At 46.5% G+C, this 18,386-nt stretch overlaps 1 pseudogene; it reads right to left on the minus strand.

Annotated features, from left to right (window-relative positions):
- Window positions 1-18,386, minus strand: part of LOC146772985 (rho guanine nucleotide exchange factor 11-like) — a 316,652-nt pseudogene that overhangs the window by 78,057 nt on the left and 220,209 nt on the right.

The raw sequence follows: 18,386 nt of genomic DNA on the forward strand, positions 1-18,386 counted from the left end.
ACCATTGCCACCATGAACAAATACCTATTGTACAAAAATCTCTCATAAAAGATTTCAAATCTGTACAGCACACAAATGAGGACGTTGGTCATTCGTTTATGGAGGAGAGTGGTGATCTGTTCAATCTGGACAGCAACAAAGTTATTCCTGCTACATAATCGAGACAGGCCAACCTCACCAACATGGCACCATGCTTATGGCGCACCCCGTTAGTGGTTCCAAAACACTGCGATTGTTTGCAGCTTGAGTTTCCAGATCTAAGAGTTTATGTTCCAGTGTACGGATGCCCTTGGTACGAGTTTGTCTCATGTTACCCTGCATGCCCAGACAGTGCCCTTCCAATGTTACGTTGAAGGCATCCCATTATACTAAATTTGTAGAGCCTGTGTCAGCATTGTCATGAAATATTCAGTGATTTTATTTCCTCGGACGATCTAAACCGGAGGTCCTCTAACAATGAGAGCTGAAAATGCCTTTTGGGAAGGGGAGGTATTTCAACTGCTCAGTGCAATGGTAATATTTGGGGACTGTGATAAGAATGAGTATTCTACGCGTGTAATATAGTGGAGCAATGTCTGCGTGGCCACCAAACTGTCAATTCAGACCAGTAGGTTATAAGGAACGTAGTAGAAAAAATAAGCCCTTGAATTTGGCTTTTTGAAAACTCCATGTGTCAATCAACTGCCATTGCTGGAGCCAATCAGTTAGAATCAGCGCATTAGAGGTCGCAGCCATTTGGGGTAGTGGGGGAAGGAGCGATCAATGTTGGTATCAACACTATTAAAGTCCCCTCCAGTGAGCCATGGCACAGTACTCAATTGAGAGAGTGTGGTGGCTAGCGCTTGAAAAAAGCATGTCTGGTCAATGCTTGAGGCATAAATAGATCCCAAAAGGATAGGTGGATCGTCCAGGTGCCCCTTCACAAGAACACATCTGTTATCCGGGTCCAGTATAGTATCTTCTGAAACAAACAGGATCCTAGGCCTAAATCATAACAACACCCCTCGGGCATAGCTGGAACAGATGGTGGCAAACACTTGACCACACCAGCGTCACTGTAGTCTGACGCGCTCCGTGCGTATAAGATGGGTTTCCTATAACAGCGCTATAAGTGTCAAGTGATGTTTTAAGTTGGCTTAGACTGACATATGCATGCCCCTCACCTTCCACTTGAGCACATTAAAGTGGGCCAGAGGTGGTATGGTATGTCATCCATTCTCCAGACTCTGCATACAGGGCAATGAGAGTGCAGTGGCAAGTGTTGAGCAGAGAGACAATATGCAGTGAAATGTTGAGTCAGAAGGGCTGCGGGTCAGTACAAACAAATGCTGTAACAAAAATACTAAAAGAGCAGAGGCACAAAATGTTTCCGCCCAAACGAGTAAAGAAATAAACTCAGCAAAAGTTAATTATTTGGAGAACTGATGCGGAAGAGCGAAGAAGCCAGTGGAAAAACAGCCAACATAGCATAAATGGATGATTGGGATCCCATGCATGGCCACACCTGGAGTACCAGTCGGCTGCAATAGACAGAATTGCAGCAACCAACACCCAGGTCCCAGTCAGGTAACAGTCCTCAGATATCAACCCACACCCCTGAAAAACAAATACAAGTGTTATAGACAACTTGTGGGACAGGCAGGCCACAACATGCATTATAACCATGAAAACATTGTCAGGTGATAGCAGATAATTACGTTACGCATCAAATAATGTCATCAGATGACCGCGTTGTCACCTGCGGTAGGGCTGAGGAGTCTGCCCCGGGGGGCCATAGGGTCGGGTAGCTCTAATCGCTGAATGGCTTGACAGAGTTGTCTTCTGACCCCAAGTGCCTGCCACGCTCGCCTATTTCCATCGCGTTCTGTAAAACCTTCCGTCATTCCTGTAGAACTTGCTCCAAGTTCAGCACAGCCTTTACCCGAGAATACCACTGTATTCAGTGTCTTCTGTTAATGCGACATCTTACTGTCTTGTCTCCTCGCTCCGAGGTGTGCATCTCAGCCAGTCCCATGTATCTTCAGGGGGGAAAAAAAAAATGTTCCCCCTGTTGCAATCCTCAGACCCGCTGGAAAGAGGAGAGCATAATGAATGTCAAGTTCACGCATTTGACATTTAAGTGCACAAAAGGAGCTACGTTGACTCCACAGTGTAAACCGCAAAAATTATTCTTTTGGCAATGTCCACTGTGATCTCCCGCAGTTTACATGTTTCACGCAAAATAGTGTCACAATCTCAAAAATTTAGCATATAAAACAGGAATGGTCCGGGATTTAAGCCTGACAATGTTCCAGGACATGGTTATGTAATGTTAATATAACTTATAACAAATCACCCGGGAGAGGAATCTTGGTGCAAAGTAACAGGCTGATTAAGACTGAAATAACACTGTTTTTAAAAGTTTCCTGAAGTTAAACAAACTTCACATTGGCCAAGCAACTGATAACCAGTGCCTGGACTAATGTCTTCCTCTCTGAGTGCAAAAGGAGAGGGGAAATTCTCCATAACAAGTGAAAATATGAACCAGTAGTGGCTGCAACCTGCTCTTTCATGGTAAGTGCCTGGTCTAGGAGAACGCCTAAGTGCTTTACACTGTGCGCTTCCTCCACTGTGAAGTACTGTGAGAGAGTGTTCAGGAGCAGCAGCCGCCACTGCCATTGTTCCACATACCCAACAGCATCTGATCTATCCGTCCTCTCCGGTAGACGCACCACTTGTACATCGTTGCGGCGTGAATTGCCCTCAGCTTCCTCTGCTCGCTGCTCCAGCGTCTCCACACGTTCCGAAAGCTGTCGTGTCGAGGAGTCCATGTCACTGCTGAAGTCGAAGTGGTAGACCTTCACCCAAAAGGGTGAAGGTCTACCACTTCGACTTCAGCAGTGTGAACCCTCTCAGAAAGTTTGCGGTGATCTGCGTGTAGCAGCATGAGGTCTGTTGTCACCTCATCCACCTTACTCTCCAGTGACGTCCTGGTGGAGTCCAACACAGTGCCGATCTTCTCAATAGCAGCAAGTACAGAGTCCAGTTTGTCAGTGAGAGAGAGCGGGGGTGCGGCATCCTCGGGCAAGCCAGTATTATCCAGCAGTGGATTGGGCTCAGTGGGCGACTTAGAAGTCGCGCCATGAGTTATTGTGCGTGTGGGGCCCATGGCACTATTGTGTGATCTGGCAGGTCGCAACCATGTCACTGCATCATCCAGGACCCGCTTTCTAATCTCAGTGAGAGGAGGAGAATGGCAGCACAAACAGCCCCAAAACCCTAGTGTCTCAGCATGGGTAAGCAGGTACAGGATTCAGTCAAGTAATACAGGGGTGAGCATTAGGTCAAACGGCTGTTCAACCCCTTCTGAGGGGGTTCCAGATGAGTGCCGCGGACACAACCTAGTGGCCAGCTATTTGGCAGTGCCATAGAGGAGGCCTGGCTTGCCTGTGCCCCGAAATGCTCTAGACACGGCAGCACGAGCAGCTCTGTCCATATAATGGAGAGATAGTCCCTGATGTTATAGCTGGTAGATTAAGAGTCATAGGCAACACTAGGAGGCAATGCTAGGCACTCAACAGTGAGTGCACTGCCTCAGTGACAGGCAGCCACAAGCAGGTCCACTTGTAATATGCAGGCGCACATGTAAGGAGGGCACTAGGCCAGCTGATGGGCAGTTGTGGGTCAATTCTTAGTGTGTGATCCCATAGGGCCAAGGGCTCACAGTTGTTCAAGGCCCAGTTTACACCAACAGTGAGACATTTAAGGCACACTCAGCATCTACGCAGCAGCGTCAAGGCACATGGGGGCTACCAGCCCCCTCAGCTGCACCAACACAAACTCAACTGCCTCCAAATGCGCTGTGCTGTCAGCCAGAGGGCGTATTTACTATGGTAACTCGTGGCAGGGAAGGTCCCGACCCACCCGACAGATATGCACCTAGGTCCCGGGCAGGGCCGCGGCTCAGGGGGCAGCACCTAAATCCCCTCATGCAGATTACACCTCGATGGGTCTCTCAACTTGATGTTTGGCCAAAGGTGCATCTGCCCCATGATGCGCCACGTCTTCTCCGCCCACTTCTTCTCAGCCACACTGCCTGCGTCGCCTGTGTCTCTCGAGGCCGCCAGGCAGGTCACGCTATTAGAGAAGATTCATGTGGCGCATTCCGGCCTCTGCTTTCACAGCCGGTCTCAGATTGCCTTTTTTCATAGTCCCGGACGTTTCTGTGCCAGGACTGCTGTGTTGATGGTGACACCTCGAGGGCTGCAGCCTCAAGTTCGGTCCTCCATGTACAGTCGCCTCAGACCTATGCCCCCACCTCACATAGCAACAGGCACGGCCCCGAGGACATGGCAGTGTCTGGGTCTGGGTAGACAGTTCCTGGCTTGAGGATTGTGGGTTCCCGGCAGGAGGAATGCCGGATGATTGGGGTGAATAGCTGAGTTCGTTCAGAGGGCAACTGCCATGATGGCTGCCTTAGCCACACCCCGCTTAGTAAATAACCTCATAATGATGATACCATCTAAATAATAATGAATACTATTCTCAAAGAGGCCTTTCCACTGGCACTAAAGGTATTTGACAACAGTGGCTATGTTCATGATACTGGACTGCCTCAACTGGTGGCTGCTGCGCCGAAAGTGGTATAAGAGGCAGTTGGGGTAAACCAGAAGAAGTGCAGATGTTCAAAAAGCAGGTAAGAGAATGCCAACCCAACACGTGCTGATGATCTGGCTTCATTTACATGGCTTTTGGAATGGAGTTCTGAAACATGTCTGATATTTGACGAATAGCTCTATCTGGATTTTATCTTCATCTATTATTGTGTCTGAAAACCAATGCACTACATATATATGAAGAACCTCTGAAGGATTTTGTTTTTGTAGGCATGACTTTTACTTGCCGGGCAAACAAAATAAAAAACAAAAAATAGCACTGCAGTAGGTAGGTGGTTTCACATTGAAGACCATAAGTGCTGAAGCTACCCCACCCCACCCACCACCTCCATTTTTGATTTTGGGGCTTAAACCACCAATTATTTTCCCCATAAATGATATCCAGGCACAATCTACATCCTTGATTGCCATGTCCTCAGGATTCTCAAGGCAACCAGTTTTTTTAAGTCCCTTGGAGGATACCTAGAAAGCAACAGTCATTTGGGTAGGTCAAAACCTCCAGCAATGTCAGGAGGTTCACCGTTGTCTGAAGCTCCTCTACAAGTCACTGTGGCAAGCCCACCTTCAACAGCCAGTCATCAATGATAGGACAAAACTGGTACCCCTAATCTTCAAAGAGTAGAGGCAACAACTGCCATCCCTTTCAGGAACACTTGATGGCCGCTGGCAAGACTCAAGGGAGCCCGGCAGATTGAAAATGCTCCTGGCAAACCTTGAACTGCAGGTAACATCTATGGAACATTTGTGGAACTCCAGGACAGGAACATGAGAATAATCATCCTGCAGGACCAAGGTAACCATCTAGTTGCCTGGATCCAGGGCATACAGAACATGGGCCAGTGAGGGCATTTTTTCACTTTGTCCTCCGTAGGAAGGCAGTCAGAGGGCAAAGATCCAAAATAGGATAACGGCCTCCATCCTTTTTCAGCATGAGGAAATAGCAGGAGTAGCAACCCTTCCTTAATTCCAAGATCGGCACCCTCTCTATGGCCCTTTTGGCCAGTAGAGCCTGGACCTCCTGGAGCAAGAAGAATAAGTGCTCCTTTTGAAATCCGCTCTGATTTGGGAGGAAGAGGAGATAAGTCAGGAAAGAATGGACGGGCCAAGCCCTGCTGGACAATCGGGAGGAAGAATCTATTGGATGTAACGGCCGCCACCCAGGAAGAAAATGCCTGAGTCTGCCTCTCACACTGTGGCTGAGTGTCACTTAAGGCAATCTAAACTGGCTTGGAGGCTAATTCCACAGGAGTGGAGGCCTGACGGGAACAATGGTGACTTGCATTTTGTTTGTTTAATCCCGGCCATGAAAGATGTGGGGTGACTGCTGCGGTGTCTATACAGCAGCCCTCTGGACTAGCCTTTGGAGGGTCAGCCTACTGCTGAAACTGTTGGGCAGGGGCTAAAAGACATGGGGTGCAACATTGTAATGCTTTCGTGAAAGCATTGGAGGGAAGAATCAGCCTTTTTGCAAAAGAGATAGGTCCAATAAAAAGGCATATCTATTAGAGATGCATGCTTGTCTCCAGAAAAGGCAGTGGATTACATCCATGTGTGGCAGTAAAGCCCCACAATAGTGCCTACAGCACTCCTCGATTAGTCAGTAGTATCCAGGCCTGCCCTGAAGTTATATTGTGTGCATCCTGGCCGTCTTCAAAGGTTTGAGCCAAAGAGTCCCCAAATTCCGCCGGGTCTGCCGGCAAGATCACACTGGCCCCATCCCAAAAGAGTGTGCGTATAATGGCTTAATAGGTAAAATGCATTGACTGAACTTAACGGCAAGCTGGAGGAAAAGGACATCTGATTACAGAACTTCTCTATCCTTTTAGGCTCCCTATCTGGAGAGGTTCTGGGGATGCATTAGGGTTAGCTTTGCTGGTAGAAGCTTGAACCATTAAACTCTCCGGAGTTGGGTGCAGCATAAGAACATCTGGGTTGTCTTTCTCTGGTCTGTGGTGACTGGCCACCTGCCTATTCACAGGTGGGCAAGAGTAAGGCCCCATCCATGTACCCATAAGGGTATTAATCAGGGATTTGGAAATTTAAATGGAAGTAAGGTCTCAGAAGAGATTGACAGAGGGTGCAAAACCTCAGTAAGTGCATTTGTCTTGACTTCAATTGAAGGCAGCTTTAGATCCAGGACCTCAGCTGCACATCTAATCAATACGATCAATGATTCACCCTCCTCAACATCATTGTATGGGGGTAAATCATCTTCATCATCACCATCGTCATTATCAGGTTGATCAGAATATGAGTCAAAAATGTGAAAAGGCCTCTGAAGGAGACCTTGTGGAAGAGGAAGTGTTTTGACTGAATCAGAGCATACTGAGTCCAGGTGCTATGGAGTGAAGTCAGGGGAGACCTTGGTCGGTTCAAAGTGGATTCAGCTCGAGGTCGGACACTGGAATCAGCAGTTGCTTGACCACCAGCACTGGTGATGGTGGGCCAATGTCAATGAAGAAGGAACCAGCAAAGATTTTGCAGCTGGAATGGAAGTCGGCACTAGTTAGTGCAGAACCTAGATGGGTTCGAGGGGCACAGATGGTGCAGATTATGGATCACTTTAACTTCTTATGCTTCTTCTTAGATTTAGTTTTGGATTTACTTGATGACCTCACCTGCGAACAGGATCTGTCACAGGAGTGGCCTCTACAGCAGGAATGAGTTTGTGCCCTCTACTTGGAGCAGGAGCAGAACTTATGAGTAGTCTGTCACTTATTTTTGGTGTTTGGCAACACAGAGTTTTCACTTCACGGTCTTGGACTGCCTTCGGGTGAATGAAATAACATTCTTCGCATGACTTTGGAGTCTTACCCTGAGCCCAAAGACCAGAGGCGCACCTTTTGCGGGTCCATCTTCAACACCTGTTCCGGCAGTCATGGCACAGTTTGAACCCTCTAGTCCTCGGTGGGGACACCACTCCTTTAGACACATGAAAGGAGTTTTGCAAGAATGTGTCAACCAAAGAAAATAGAGTGAAGCTGTAGATCCACATTCCAAGGCATTGAAAGAAAGAACAGACATTGCACATAGGGGTGGCATCTATATGTGGCTCCACTCCATCATTAACTGCACGGGACAGGATCAACACAGAGCTGCACAACGCCATTTAACAGCACACCACAGCATTGCTTTGAAAACTTTCAGATCCAGTCTAGTGCCTAGAGAATAGTCTAATGGTGAGGAATCTGCAGTTAAAAGTATCATTCAGAATTGATGTGCTTTAAAGATTCTTTATGCAACAGAACTCACCTAGAGGGACTTCTTCCTTGCTTGATACAGTGCAGTTTTCGGCAGAGATATTGGGTGGCACGACAGAATCCTGCAGGACCACACTACAATGAGAGAAATATAATCAAAGTTAATGAGATTCAAACACTTTTCCTTACCTAGAGAACTCTTCAAACAAAAATAGGCTCAGGTAAAATTTTATATATTAAATAGTTTGGAACAAGTTGCAAACTGAAGCCTTGAAGCCACAAACACAAATAAACAGAAGTGATCACTTGACAAGAAGGTCATAATGTGGCAGAGGTTGCACAGAGGCTACCCTAAATTTCAATTGTACTTGTTCCTTTTTTCCACAGTTAAACAATAAAGAATCCAATCAACATGCAATAAGGAATTTGCTACTTACTTTTTTTATAAGTATCTGTTTGTACCCTGTAGTGCTGTAGATTACCACGCTCTGCATAATCCTGCCATCTAGTGTTGAGCATGGACGTTTACAACTTGTTTTTCTTTGAAGACGTCTTTTGAATCACAAGGTACAGTAACGCCTCCTTTAGTTGGTATTGTGCAAGGGCATCAGCTCCATAGTTAGATTGTGGTCTTCACAGCGTGTGAGCGTAAAGATGGAGCGTTAGGACAGGAAAGAGTAATGACTAATCAAGAAGGTGAATACAAAGAGTTAAAATAAATATACATCTGCAGCAACCAAGAGCTTCTGGGCAGGTGGGGAGGCACATGTGAATCTACAGCACTTCATGCTAGGAACTGATGCTTACAAGTTAAACAATATGTATTCTCTTAGCTGTTAGTAGTATGTGTGGCTGTAGATACACATGCTCTGTATAGACTGTAAAGCCGAACTCCTCTAAGTGGTGGCTAGTGGGAGGATGTTGCAGAGGACTGAGACACAGTTCTAAGGGCAGCTTGGCCAACTCTTGCAGGTTGGCATGCAAAAACATCCTCACAGTAGGGCATAGTGAATGTGAGCGGGTTGGATCATGCAGCTGCTTAACATATCTCAGCTACGGGAATGCTTCAAAGGAAAGCAATAGTGGGTCCTTTTTTTGCAAGTAGTATATCGTCTGGGCAGAGCAGGGAAATTGTTCCAATCCTTAATGTAGCAGTTTTGAAAACATTTGACAACCCATTCAGCTATTCCCGCCTTTGAAAGAGCCTGACCTTTTTGTGGCTTGGTGAAAGCAATATAAAGTTGTTGAGTTTTGTAAAAGGGCTTGGTTCTATCAATGTGATACATGAGGGCACACTTGACATCAAGGGTGTGAAGGGCCCTCTCTGCCACAGATTCTGGCTGTGTGAAGAAGCATGGGAGCTCAATGGTTTGAATGAGTTCGAATGGGGAAACCACTTTCAAAAGGAATTTGAGTTTGGTTCTAAGGACAATCCTATCTTTCTAACCCAGAAAGAAAGGCTCTTCTAGGGTCTGCAATTAGTTAACATGCCTTAAACGTGATAGCAACAACGAAAGCAACTTTTCAGGAAAGGAATTGTAATGGGCACAATTGTAGAGGTTCAACAGGAGAGCCCATGATTCTGGTAAGGACAATGTTAACGTTCCACACCTAGTCTTTGGGTAACCTGGGTGGAGTAACTTGCTTGAGTCCATCCATAAAAGCCTTGATGACAGGGATTCTGAATAATGGTAAGTGTTTCCTGTTCTTCATATAAGTTTCAATGACATCTAAGTGAAGGCGTATGGAAGCACAGGAGAGACTTGATTGCTGTAGATGACGCAGGTAGCAGAGAATATATAGAACTGCAGGTTTAAGCAGATAATTTGCTTGGGAATGCAGTAGCAGAAAAATCTCTTCCACTTCGCAGTGTAGCAGGCCTGCATGGTGGGTCTGCAAGCTTCTTGGAGGATAGACATGCACTCTTGAGGAAGATTAAAATAGCCAAACGTTAGGACCCTCAGGAGCCAGATCACTAGATTGAGTTGCCTGGGGTTGAGGTTTCTGTTTGTGCCTTGTCTCTGGGTGAGAAGTTCCGGCCTGTTGGGGGGCTTCTCATGGGAAACCACAGACATCTCCTGAAGGGACAAGAACCATGGTTTTTACCAGGGCCGGACCGAGAACACAAAGCAGCCCCGGCAGCTCTATCGGACCGGCCCCTGGTTGGGTCAGGGGATGGCGAGGGTGCTAGTGTGAAGCGCTGCTGCTTAATGAAACCAATGCAAAACTGGCCCCTGGTAACAAAAACACCCACCACCGCTCCAAAACTAGCCCCCTCCCACCAGGAAAAAAACCTGATGCCTGCTACAGCCAGTTCGTCCCTGGTTGTCATGCCCAAGTTGGAGCCACCAGGATGAGATTGAGGGGTGTTTGCAGGAGCTTCGGAACATGTACAGAGCTGAGGAAGAGCACAAAAAGCAGAAAATATGTCTCCTGTTGACTGCAAATAATTATAGAATGAACAAACATAGCTTATTTGATGGTATTTTGTTTTATCTAAATGTTTTTACGAAACCGTCAACATTGCTTATATATTCTTTGTTGGTTTTATCTCACAAATATACTTACATCACAAGTGCACCATTAATTTTGTTACTATTCACGTGCACTGTTCCGTATTTTGTAGCACCCACCTTCTCTTTTATTATATTACCACTTTTATTTCAAAACAGTAGGGTACATGTGTACCAATATTACTAAATGTCTTGTTAGTTCTTTCAAATTGTGTATTGCCAAGAGAGCATGGGCCAAGAGCTCCCTCTGATATTTGGCGGCTACCAGTGCAAGGCATTTTGTGAATTCTCAAGGGGCATTAGTGACCATTCTTAGACAGCTTTTTTCCACGCGGCGGGTGAGGATGGAATGGACCAGCGATAAACAAAAGAAGATGACCATACAAAGAGAAAGAAGGAAAGGCATCTGCAACAATCTAAAGTTTCTGGGGAGGAAGGGTGGGCACATGTGAATCTACAGCACCACATGCAATAAGCAGATACTTTTAGGGTAAATAACGTTTTCTGCTTGATGCATGTGAAGCTGTAGACACACATGCTGTGCATATACAGTAAAGTAGTTTTCCCATAAGTAATGGCTAGCTTGGGTATGTTACAGAGGACTAGAACTGAGTATGTAATACAGCTTAGCCACTGTTAGCTTATTGGTGAGCTAGGACATTCACACAGTAGTGCTTAGCGATATGTGTGGATGGTGGAGTGGACCAAGTAGCTGCTTTACATACGTCAGCTATGGGAATGTTATCAAGGAAAGCCAAAAAGCCCCTTTCTTTGCAGGCAGAGTGGTGCCTGGGTGGGCCAGGCAAATGCCTCTTGGCTTTATCATAACAAGTATGAATGCATTTGACCAGTTACCTGGTTATGCCAGCTTTGGAGAGGGTATGGCCTTTGTTTGGTTTTGTGAATGAGACAAAGAGCTGTTGTGTTTTGGGAAAGAGCTTTGTCCTGTCAATGAAATACATTAAGACCCTCTTGACATGAAGTGTGTGGAGGGCCCTTTCTGTAGTGGAGTCTTGTGTGGGAAGAAGACCAGGAGTTCAATGGTTTGGTTAAGGTGGAAAGAAGATACCACCTTAGGCAGACATTTTCTATTTGTCCCTATCATTGTGCACCTGAAAGAAAGGTTCCAGGAGGGTAAGAGCTTGAAGCTCACTTACACACCTGAGAGAGGTTATGGCCACTAAAAAAAACACCTTCAGATAAAGAACTGCAGGGGGCACAAATGAAGAGGTTCAAAAGGAGGGCCCAAGAGTTGTGTGAGAACAATGTTGAGGTTCCAAACAGGGGGTGGGGGTACCCTGAGTAGAATTACTCATTTAAGTCTATTGATGAAGTCATTGATGACTGGAACCTTGAAAAGTGAAGTGTGTTCCCTATTTTGAAGGTAGGCTGTCATGGATAAGTGTAGGCACAGCCTGACATCTGCAGATGAAGCAGACAGCAGACTATATCTTGTACTGCTGGCTTGAATGTGTTTAGGGAGGCAGTAGAGGATACATATTTTCCATTCAGCACCATAGAAGACCACTGTTCTGGGTCTGCAGACTTCCTTTAAGATGGTCATACAATCAGGAAGCAGATTGAGGTAGCCAAGTTCTAGGACTTCAGAAGCCAAATCGCAAGGGTGAGCTGCGTGGGATTTGGGTGCTAGACTGTGCCCTGGTTCTGAGTGAGAATGTCTAGCCGCTTGGGCAGCTTCTTGTAGGGCACTAGGTTGAGACAGGTTTAGAAGGGTGGTGAGCCAGGGTTGCCTGGCCAACATTAGAGGACTAGGTAGAGAGTGAGGGATGACTGATGAAGCATCCAAAATCTGAACGGGAGAAGTGGGAGAAGCGGGAAAGCGTAGGCAAATGTTCCTGACCAGTTCATCCATGAGTGCATTGTCCATGGACTGTGGGTGTGGGGAACCTGAAAGTAGAGTTTGGGTATTTGACGTTTTCAGTGGTGGCAAAGAGGTCTACGATGGGGAATCCCCAACCACAGAAGTACAGTAATAGGGCTTGCGGTGGCGTTCCCACTCGTGGACTTGTTGCCACATCCTGCTGAGCAGGTTTGCAAAGTCATTGCCCACTTCAGCCACTAAATGGACCCTGAGTTGGAGTGCCAAATGACCTGTGCTGATGTTGGCAGCTGTTGTGAATGTGTGCTGCCCTGTTTTTGGAGGTAACACATGGCGGTCATGTTGTTTGTGCGGATTATTACTACCTTGAATTGAATGTGGGTGAAAAATGCTTTGAGAGGTAACTGGATGCGCAGAATCTCCAAGTAGTTGATGTGGAAACCCAGTTGTTGGGTTGTCTACACATCTTGGGATGCTCAAATCCAGTAAATGTGCCCTCCACCTGGTGAAGGAAGGGTCCGTTGTTGTGGTCACTTGCAGACCTGGGTCGAGAAAGGGCTGGTCCTCAACAGATTATTGCTGTTCCACCACTGCAGAGAGCAGAGAGCGATGGGTGCTGGCCCAAATCAACACCAGATCTTCACTGTGACCCTCCGCTTGTGACCATTGTGCAGCTCGGCACTCTTGCAGTGGGCCCATGTGTAGTCTCACATGGGGGCCTATGGCAATACAGGAGGCCATCATTTCAAGGAGACACATGCTTGTCCTAACCATTATTTGGTGACATGGATGAAAAAGGGGTGACTGGAAAGCTTGGATCCCTACTTGGCTAGTGTATTATTTACCAGGGACTGAGTTGAGAACTGCTCACAGGAAGCATGCAAGATGTCCATAATGGTCTGGGTTTGTGCCAAACACTGTTCTTTGTGCTCTTGATCGGCCAATTGTCCAAAGGTCCTCCTAAGATGAGTAACAACCATGGTAGGGCCGGGGTACCCCAAAGGGCAATACTTTGAACTGAAAACCACAAACCACAAATGGGCGGTGAACAGGGAGGATTAGAATGTGAAAGTAGGAATCCTTCAGGTCTAGTGACCTCATGAAGTCGCCTTTTTGTAGGAGAGTGATGACATCTTGGAGTGTGACCATATGGAAGTGCTCTAACAGGATTTATTTGTTGAGGAGACTGAGGTCGAGTACAGGCCTGAGTGTCTTGTCATTTTTGGGAATTAGGGAGTACAGCGAATACACCTCTTAGCCAAGCAAATGTGGTAGTAGAGGCTTCCCACCATGAGAGAATCCCCTGCCCTCTTTCCCGGACAGGATAATTGTGATGGGGGAAGAAAGAGAGAGTCACTGCTTGAAAGCGGCAGCTCCATTAGCCACACCACCCTTTCCTCTGCTCCAGGAGTTTTAACCCCTTCCCTGGAAAAACTTTGTTATGGGGTCTGTTGTGCCGTTACCTGTAGTAGGAGGTAGACACCTCTGGGTATGTGACTTTTTAACACCCTCTACACTGGGGCCTCCAAAAGGAACCCCAAAGAGAAAATGTGTGGATAGCCTCTATAGCCGTGTCTGTATCCGTGATGTGGGCTACAGTTAAAAAGTGCTCACTCCTTCAGTAATTATAGTGCCAAACGTGTTTCGGGCAGCACTCTGTCTTTTATCACTGGCAATACATCAAAGTCCTGGCAGCCATAAAGGAACAAAGCTAAATATTGTTTAAGGAACTACTTTGACCATGAGGCATTGAGGCACGTAGCCCACTGTGGCGGGTCTAAGCAGTATTTAACTTTGTTCCTTTATTACTGCCAGGACGTTGATGTATTGCCAGTGATCAAGGGCAGAGTGCTGCCCGAAACGCGTTTGGCGCTATAATTACTGAAGGAGTGTGCACGTTTTAACTGCAGCCCACATCAATAAAAGGAGTAAACTTCTGTGTGTGTTGCCGTTTTCACATGGGCAATCTTTGTTTGATGGATTTATAAGTGGTGCGCCTCACCGCGAAAACGCCCCGCGGCATGGAAGCGTACCAGCGGTGCCTGGAAGTCGGGAGCCGCTTGGGCACGGAGGCCCAATGTTGTGGGATGGATTATTGCCAGTAAAATTGATGTTTTCCCCCCAAAGTAACCTACTGGGGTAAGAGATTGTAAATATTCAAACACTTGAGCATCCACTGTGATGAACTTTTAAGGAACTACTTTGACCATGAGGCATTGAGGGACGTATCCCACTGGGATGAGTCTAAGCAGTATTTAACTTTGTTCCTTTATGGCTGCCAGGACTTTGATGTATTGCCAGTGATCAAGGGCAGAGTGCTGCCCGAAACGCGTTTGGCGCTATAATTACTGAAGGAGTGAGCACGTTTTAACTGCAGTCCACATCAATAAAAGGAGTAAACTTCTGTGTGTGTTGGTGTTTTCACATGGGCAATTTTTGTTTCATGGATATATATTACCTACTGGTGGTCGCCAGTAGGTAGTTATAGTTAGGACCTATTATCCATAGGAAATCAGGAGCATTCTATTTGGAATAACTTGGGCGCCGGTTGACGAATCTTCGCGAAATTTTAAAAACTGGTGGGGCGCTCTGGTCCGCTCCTATCCTGAAAGTCTCGGGGTGATTCGTAAAGAGGGGGCCGAGAAAAAAGGGGTCCCAAAACGTGTTTTCCCCATACAATTTTCCATAGGAACCTTTAATCGCAGCCACAGCCCGAACTGCTGAACGGAATTACACCAAATTTGGCAAAACGATAGCCCTTGGTTCAGAGTCGTGCCTTTCAGTTAAATGGTGTAAATCCGTTCAGTAGTTCCTGAGATAATCAAAAATTAAAATCATATATATATCTGAGCTGAGCCTAACCACACATCTCATCATGAGATCTGATTGGCTGTCAGCGCTTCATCCAAGAAGTGTTGGCAGCCATCTTGGGACCAATATACATGATAGCACCTCATTAAAAACCATTGCAGTTAATAGAAGGTTTTAAGACTTTAGTTACATTGTAAATCATTTGTTGATGATACCATACTCATTTTAGGAATTGTGTGTTCTAAGGTGATTTTACCATGTGAAAAAGCCTTCTGCTGGGATATCATCAATCATGTTTGAGAGAAATCTATTTTCTCATGCTTTTCCCACAGAGGTTTGGAAGGTGATCTATAAGCTAAACTGAGAGCATATTCTCTGTAAATTCACATTATCTTTCTCAGTCATGTGAGAATGAAGTCTGACATTCTCAGTAAAACGTACACCCAACAAGGGCAGAGACTGTCAATTGATTCCTTTGTGTTCTACTGCAGCTTCCCAGAGTGTTCTAAAGAACAAGTAGAGCGCTTACAGTCCTACTTATGACAAACGTATGGCACACCTGAAGCCACCTAGATTGGAATAAAGTGGTAACTCTTAAAACATTTAATTTAAAAAGGAACAAAATGAGGGGGGTCATTTTGCCATAGAAAGTATGATTAGTGCTGCAGAAAGAAGAATTAGGGCACATTTTGAGTGACTTCTCAAATCCTCTTCTATTTCATTAAAACATTCTGACATGCAGACTGAAACATACACTTTCAATGCCAGCACCAGACTTCCCTGGTGGGCAGTATCTTTACTGCAGTGATCTAATGAGCAACTAGAGTGCTAACATTCAGAATTTATGGCAAATGTGTGACACATCTGAATGCCTTTTCGATGGAATCAAAGTAAAAAATTGAAAGTATTCCTACTGAGGAGACTGTAGTAAATGAGGAAATTAGGAAACTTCATAACAAATAAGTCTCCCAAGATGGCCACCAGAGACAAAAGAGCCCAAATGTAGCACAAATATCACCCAGATGTAGCCCAAGTATAGCCCAATGACAGAATGTCCCAGAGTGTTCTAAAGAACAACTAGAGCGCTAATAGTCTTACTTATGACAAAAGTATGGCACACCTTAAGCCATCTTGATTGGAATAAAGTGGTAACACTTAAAACATTTAATTTGCAAAGGAACAACATGAGGGGGCTCATTTTGCCATAGAAATTATGATTAGTGCTGCAGAAAGAAAAAATAGGGCACATTTTGACATTGACATGCAGACTGAAACATGCACTTTGAATACCAGCAGCAGACTTCCCTGGTGAGCAGTTGCTTTATTACAGTGATCTAATGAGCAACTAGAGTACTACCATTCAGAATTTATGGCAAATGTGTGACACATCTGAATGCCTTCTTGATGGAACCAAAGTAAACAAGCATTGAAAATCCAATAGGTCTCGCCCTTGTTTAAGTTAAAGGAATTCTGTTTGTAATTAGGTGGCTCTTTGGATGCTTGTTTCCAGTCCAGGGAGGACCTGGCTTGGCAGTTCGGGCTGGACTGTTTCCATGAGGCACAGGGACAAGACTGATTTGCATATGGCTGGGTTCAAACTGGAACAGCATGGTGAGCAAAAAAATGATGGATTTAGGCCCAGATCTCTGTACTGGGGTGAATGTATGCCATTGTTCTGCATTCTGTCCATCTACTGTTGTTTTTGCATTAGTCAATCAGTGTAAGTCAGTGTCAATCAGTCAATGTCAGTCAGTCAGTATCAGTCAGTCAGTGTCAGCTAGAGCAGCTCTGCTGACCTGGTTCTCTGGCTCTACAGCAGGTCTGCTGACCTGGTTCTCTGGCGGCTCTAGAGCAGCTCTGCTGACCTGGTTTCTCTGGCTCTACAGTAGGTCTGCTGACCTGGTTCTCTCCCTCTAAAGCAGCTCTGCTGGCCTGGTTTCTCTGGCTCTACAGTAGGTCTGCTGACCTGGTTCTCTGTCTCTAGAGCAGCTCTGCTGACCTAGTTCTATGGCTCTAAAGCAGTACTGCTGACATGGTTCCTTCCCTCTAGAGCAGTTCTGCTGACCTGGTTATCTCCCTCTAAAGCAGCTCTGCTGACCTGGTTTCTCTGGCTCTACAGCAGGTCTGCTGACCTGGTTCTCTGGCTCTAGAGCACTTCTGCTGACCTAGTTCTGAGGCTACAGAGCGGCTCTGCTGATCTGGTTCTCTGGTTCTACAACAGCTCTGCTGACCTGGTTCTCTGGCACTAAAGTAGCTCTGCTGACCTGGTTCTCTGCCTCTAGAGCAGCTCTGCTGACCTGGTTCTCTGGCTCTAAAGCAGCTCTGCTGGCCTGGTTCTCTGGCTCTAAAGCAGCTCTGCTGGGCTGGTTCTCTCCCTCTAAATCAGCTCTGCTGACCTGGTTCTCTCCCTCTAAAGCAGCTCTGCAGACCTGGTTTCTCTGGCTCTACAGCAGGTCTGCTGACCTGGTTCTCTGGCTCTAGAGCACCTCTGCCGACCTAGTTCTTAGGCTACAGAGCAGCTCTGCTGATCTGGTTCTCTGGTTCTACAACAGCTCTGCTGACCTGGTTCTCTGGCTCTAAAGCAGCTCTGCTGACCCGGTTCTATGGCTCTAAAGCAGTTCTGCTGACATGGTTCTCTGGCTCTAGAGCAGCTCTGCTGACCTGGTTCTCTCCCTCTAGAGCAGCTCTGCTGACCTGGTTCTCTCCCTCTAAAGCAGCTCTACTGACCAGGTTTCTCTGGCTCTACAGCAGCTCTGCTGACCTGGTTCTCTGGCTCTAGAGCAGCTCTGCTGACCTGGTTCTCTGGCTCTAAAGCAGCTCTGCTGACCTGGTTATCTGGCTCTAGAGCAGCTCTGCTGACCTGGTTCTCTGGCTCTAAAACAGCTCTGCTGACCTGGTTCTCTGGTTTTAAAGCAACTCTGCTGGCCTGGTTCTCTGGCTCTAAAGCAGCTCTGCTGGCCTGGTTCTCTGGCTCTAAAGCAGCTCTACTGACGTGGTTCTCTCCCTCAAAAGCAGCTCTGCTGACCTGGTCTCTCTGGCTCTACAGCATCTCTGTTGACCTGGTTCTCTGGCTCTAGAGCAGCTCTGCTGACCTAGTTCTTAGGCTCTAGAGCAGCTCTGCTGACCTGGTTCTCGGGCTCTACAACAGCTCTGCTGACCTGGTTCTCTGGCTCTAAAGCAGCTCTGCTGACCCGGTACTATGGCTCTGGAGCAGCTCTGCTGACCTGGTTCTCTGGCTCTAAAGCAGCTGTGCTGACCTGGTTCTATGGCTCTAAAGCAGCTCTGCTGACCTGGTTCTCTGGCTCTAGAGCAGCTATGCTGAACTGGTTCTCTGGCTCTAAAGCAGATCTGCTGACCTGGTTCTCTC

The sequence above is a fragment of the Triturus cristatus genome, chromosome 12, assembly GCF_964204655.1.
Source record: "Triturus cristatus chromosome 12, aTriCri1.1, whole genome shotgun sequence".
Classification (NCBI taxonomy): domain Eukaryota; kingdom Metazoa; phylum Chordata; class Amphibia; order Caudata; family Salamandridae; genus Triturus; species Triturus cristatus.